This window comes from Adiantum capillus-veneris, chromosome 21 (assembly GCF_014529385.1).
Source record: "Adiantum capillus-veneris isolate H3 chromosome 21, ASM1452938v2, whole genome shotgun sequence".
NCBI classification, from domain to species: Eukaryota; Viridiplantae; Streptophyta; class Polypodiopsida; order Polypodiales; family Pteridaceae; genus Adiantum; species Adiantum capillus-veneris.
In genome coordinates this window covers 81,920,371-81,925,985 of record NC_140951.1, presented here as the reverse complement: position 1 = coordinate 81,925,985, position 5,615 = coordinate 81,920,371, and the positions used below count along the sequence as shown (strand labels likewise).

The 5,615-nt window shown below is 40.2% G+C and overlaps 3 pseudogenes; all 3 read left to right on the top strand.

Moving 5' to 3' along the window:
* Positions 1–216: 216 nt before the first annotated feature.
* On the top strand, positions 217–971 carry LOC147431238 (uncharacterized; annotated as a pseudogene).
* A 299-nt stretch (positions 972–1,270) lies between these two features.
* Positions 1,271–2,147, top strand: LOC147431237 (mitochondrial adenine nucleotide transporter ADNT1 pseudogene; annotated as a pseudogene).
* A 192-nt stretch (positions 2,148–2,339) lies between these two features.
* On the top strand, positions 2,340–2,600 carry LOC147431236 (mitochondrial adenine nucleotide transporter ADNT1 pseudogene; annotated as a pseudogene).
* Positions 2,601–5,615: the final 3,015 nt, after the last annotated feature.

Below are 5,615 nucleotides of genomic sequence, written 5' to 3'. Positions count from 1 at the left end.
ATATCAAATTGTTGAGTATCATGTTGCAATGTTTTTGTACGAGCATTCATATCCCCAAATACAATAACATCACCTTCACCTTTGAAATAAGCAATGTTCTCTTCCAAATCAGAAAATGGTTGATCTCTATCCATGCAAGCATAAGAGAGAGAGAGAGAGAGAGAGAGAGAGAGAGAGAGAGAGAGAGAGAGAGAGAGAGAGAGAGAGAGCTATTGCATGTTAGAACCCAGCATGGCGATGGTCTTGCAAGAAGTATCCATCAGATTCATGCAAGCAATTTCCATCAACATTGCCGCAGGCAATGGAGCTCTGACCTCTTTCTCCACTCCCAGCACACCCTTGTAGGGTTTTCTGGATTTCTTGTCAGTGGCCCATTTGTGCATGCTTTGGGGCTTCCCGTGGAACTTTCTTCTCTGACGAGAGCAATTGGAGATGGCAATGAAAGCACCGGATCCCCCACCGTCCTCCCATCTGGCGAGTGGCCTGAGAACGCTTCCATTGTTACTTTCAAAGATCTATCTAAGTCCTATGAGTCTGTTTTCAAAAAAGAGGCACAACCATCGACATTTCTTGTAGATGTTATGTCAACCACTATTTACACAGTGTAACTAGGTCAACGCCTACCACTATTTACACATCTCGACCAAGTCAACGCCTGGAGGAGATTGATGATTGCTTACCATTTTATTCATATCTCAGGATTATTGGTGATAAATGAGAATCTGGAGTGTATTGAAGTCTTATCTAATTAGAAAGACAAATCCAAAGCGACCGATGGGTTGAATTCAAAAGTTCAAGAGGTCATGAGTAGCCCTCCCATAACCTTGCAGACAAGACGATGTCAGATGCCGCAATCTTGATGTTGAAGCACAATACATCAAATTCCTATTGTCAATCATTCAAGACAAGTTGTTGGTATTGTCACCAAGACGGACATATTCAACGCATTGGAGGGGAAATCATCTTTATGAGTGATGGGTAATTAAGCTGGCTAAAGCAAGCAACACAAACTATGTAGTGTGATAGGATACATACTTTAGTCTTAGGTCACATGCAAATTCAGCTGGTTTACTAGAATAAATTTGATACATTCTTGTGAGTGGAAGTGTGGATTTTACTATTTTCAAATTTTGTAAGATCCATGTGTCATGTAAACACTTATGACTGTACTTGTATTGTGTGGACTTGCCTTGAGAGAAATTGATTAATGAGAATCTTATTTTAAGGGTAAAAAAGAGAGAGAGAAACCACCATCCATCCTGCTTTCTACATGCCTCTCATTGCAGCAGTAGGTGTGGCAGTGGCTTCCAGAGCTGAAGGCGCCTTTGTCCTTTTTCTCAGCTCGCTCGCCCCACCCAAGTGGCTCTTCCTCTCCTTCCCTTTTGTGACTCGACTTGGACTGTTGCTTTGCCCTAATCCTCCATGGTTTCTCAGACTGAGGCCACAACTTCCAGGATACAGAAGGAGCATGCACGGTGTCATAGCAGCATGGAAGAGGAGATTGCGTCTCATGGGAACGTTGCCTTTTTCTAGAGATCTCCTCTTTATGCTTCTAGGGAATAAGCGGCTGCATCCGCACTTGCAACTCTTGCTGAAGAAGCAAAACTTGCAACTGCTGAACTCAAGGCTCTAGGAGATAAAGCACTGACCGTTTGCAAGTCTCTCATTGCTGGAGGTGTGTCTGGTGGAGTTTCATGTAGTGCTGTGGCTCCACTTGAACGATTAAAGATTCTTCTTCAAGTTCAAAATCCATTGAAGCCTAAATATAATGTCATGGTGCAAGGCTTGAAGTATATTTGGTCAATGAAGGATTAGATGGATTTTTCAAAGGGAATGGAACAAACTGTGCTTGAATAATCCCTAACTCTGTTGTGAAGTTTTACAGTTATGAACAAGCTTCAAGTGAAATTTTGTGGTTGTACAGGAGGGAGACTAGACGAGAGGATGTTGAGCTTACACCATTACTAAGACTTGGAGCTGTTGCATGTGCCGGAATTATTGTAATATCTGCCACGTATCCTATGGACATGGTTCAGGGTAGGCTTTTAGTGCAGACAGAGGATTCACCAATGCGTTATCAAGGAATGTTCCATGCAGCGTCAACGATAATGAAAGAGGAAGGACCGTTAGGGGTCTACAAAGGCTAGTTTCCATTTGTTATTGGTGTGATCCTGTACGTGGGTTTGAATTTTGGGGTATATGAATCACTCAAAGACTGGCTGGTGAAGAGGAACATAACAAGCAAGCCAGAAGAGAATGCTGGCTTGAGCGCCCTTACAAAACTTGGATGTGGAGCAGCAACAGGTACAGTGGGACAGATCGTAGCATATCCACTTGATGTGGTACGAAGGAGGATGCAGATGGTGGGATGGAAGGATGCCTCCTCTATCATCACTGCGGATGGTCAGATGAAGGCACCGGTTCAATACACAAGGATGATTGATTCTTTTTTGAAGACTATTCGAAATGAAGGCTTTGGAGCCTTGTACAAAGGCCTGACTCCCAATTGTATCAAGGTTGTTCCTTCTATTGCTTTGGCATTTGTGACATATGAGGTGATGAAGGATCTTCTTGGAGTCAAATTCCAAATATCAGATTAAGTGAATCTACAATCTACAATAGCAATAAGGTAGAAGAGATTGTAAATGGACCAACGATTTGAAAGCACATCGACCGTATTACTGATTTGTAAGAGTCTCTAATTTTTTAAATAAGGGAAATTTAAATGATAAGTCTAGGTGAGCGCTAGTCTGGTGATTTCATATAAAAAAAAAGAGATAGAGGGAGAGAGAGAAAAGTGCGATTCAGCAGTTGCGCCTCTCCGGAGATCTCCTTTTGCTGCCTCTAATCGTCCCCAACATAAGTTTTGAACTCTTGCCTTGCAGGAGCACGTGCTCTCCCTCCCCTGCCTCTCTTAGTCCAACAACCAACACGATTCTTCACACTGGATAGTTAATTGGGTTGGAAAAAACCTACTCAAGACGCAACACCAAAAATGATGGTGCGACAAGAGATTAGGTCGGGGTTGCATCAACATGCAGAAGCTCTCCTTGTGATAAAGTACAAGGTCGTGTGATGCACATTAGTACAGATCGTTGATCCTACAACATGCACGATCTCTGCCTCCTCAGCCACTTCCCTTCTAGCCTTCCCTCACCCATATACGATCCCCTCCTCCTCCTCTGTCTCTCTCCTCCATTTCTCTCAATCTCTCTAAAAAAAAGTCCACACCGTTGCGGGCTCTTTCATAAAAAATTTTTAAAAAGAGATTGAGAGAGAGCGAGGAGATAGAAAGAGAGGGGGAGGGGTTGAAAAAAAAACCTAGATTTGGTGTAATCCCACCTGCAAATTTTGAGATTTACCTCTAAATTTTAAATTTGAAAGTGAGAAAACCTACAAAATTTACAAAAATTTAGCGTCATTTGGTGTAAAAACCTCCAAATTTAGTCAGTGTACCACTAAAATTCTCATAGATAGGTTTGCCAAGTTTTCAGAACAAAGTTTTTTTCGATCTCTGGTCCCTGCCCGTACGTGAGAGTCCACATCTCTTTCAAAGAGATTTTTTGAAGGGTTTTGTTTTTACTATATAATTGTTGAAAATGATGACAGTTGAACTTGAGGACCTTCTTGAGGACCTTCTTGATGACAATTGAACTTGAGGACCTTCTTGCCGCATCTTTTGTGAGTTTCCTTGCCCAACTCCTTCAAAACCAAATTTGTCAATGATTAGGGACCCTGAGATTTACCTTTCCTAGCCAACACAGTTGTCTAAACGTGGCACAATGTTGCTTGTTTCCTTGCCTTACTCTTTTAGTGTAGGTATCGTGGTCCTACATGTAGGGAGGTAGGAATAGGAGATGTATATCCATTGGAATCATGATGCCACTATTCCAAACAAGTATCAATGGTGATAGAAAAGAGCTTCCAATATGTGACGGCAACTAGTTCCAAGAAGAGGAATATCAACATGCCATTGTATGGGTTTAATTGTTCTAGCCCATCAAAGGAAACATTCTACCAAACCCTTGTTCAAGGGGGGTTTTCTGTCAAAAATATGTGGTTTTTTTACCATTAAACTTAGGTGTAATCTTGTTTTAGTTTTTTTTGTTGTGCTTGAAGTTACCTAAAAAATCCTGTTTGGTTTCTGTTTTGTATAGTGTGACGTGGCCAGTCTTGCTCGTTTTAGGGATTGTTCGAAAAATCTCGCTCGAGATTTGAGATTCCTCTAAAAAATCCACTGATGCTAAGTGGGATTTGAGACCATAAGCATATATTCTTATGGCTTATAAACATGTCCTAGAAGTTTCGTTACATTTCGATGTCATTTGATGCTGTCACAGATGTGATTTGTTTGCGGATGAGCGATTGGATTTTGGTGATTTCAATCACTTGAGTGTAGCTTGAGTTCGATGTGAGTTGTTTGTTGTTTTTCAAGAGATTGACAACCTCTTGTAGCCTCTATGCACTAGTCGAGTCAGCTTCATCCCATGGATTGACTATTTAATCGTGGTTCTCGCTACGTTTGCAATAAGATAGGAGTGAGGTTAGAAACCCGTTCCACATTTGGCACCGCTGTCGGGGATCAAAGAGACCTAAACTAGAGAAAAATAGGAGCGTCTTGTGAAGTTATCCTTTAACTTCCTCTAGGATCTCTTAGAGTAAAAAATTTCTTTTGAAAACCGCATAGCTTAAGATTGTCGTCTTTTTCTGTGTAGAGGTAGCTTGGAAGTAATCGTACTTGCTAAGTGCCTTTAGGATTGTAGGATTATAAAACTAGATTTGGATTTAGAATGATTGGTAGATGAGCAAGTCTTAAGATCAAAGATCAAAAACCATAAAAATCAAGAAAACGAGTGTTTGTGGACACTTTCCACAACCCCATTGCAGTAGAACGTAGGAGTAGGTTAAGTAGAATCCGAGGTGGATTTCAAAACATTGCTCTCTCCAAAAAAATCAATTGTGAGTTGTTATTTGAAGTGGAAGAATTTCAGGTCTACGACCAAAAATAGCACGAAAAGACTGCTAATCACTCAATTCGACTGGAGAGTATGCTTAAAAGCTGTATGAACCAATGGGTAAGCTCAAGGACACATTGAGGTAAAAATTTCAAGAGTTTGCAAAAACTTAAATTATTTACTTTTTCTTGGCCAAATTAAGTTTTGACTTGACTCAAAGGCTTAAAACAGCTCATGAAAAGACCGTCCATTGAAAAAGTGCAAAAAAGTGTTCATTTTGGGCATAAAGTAAATAATAGTGATTATTTACTTTCAGCTCAAAACTGACCAAGGTTGATACCAGTGACTCTATGCATGTGTACAAACAACTTTTGTAAAGGTACATAGAATTTGGATTACCAAACTGACAAAAAAATGGGTAACAACTAAAGTTTGTACTGACTTTCGGGAACTTGAGTGTAAATTGAAAAACAATTTGTTCAAACTCAATCAAACTTGATTCATAGGCTTATATTGATGTGATAGACATGTGTACATACTCAGTTGACCAAAAAGATATTAAAATTTATCAGAAGTAAATAATCATGATTATTTACGTCTGTCCCATTTTTCAACTTTTTTGACCAAGTCAGTATACCACTAGCTTTACCATGTTGTAAT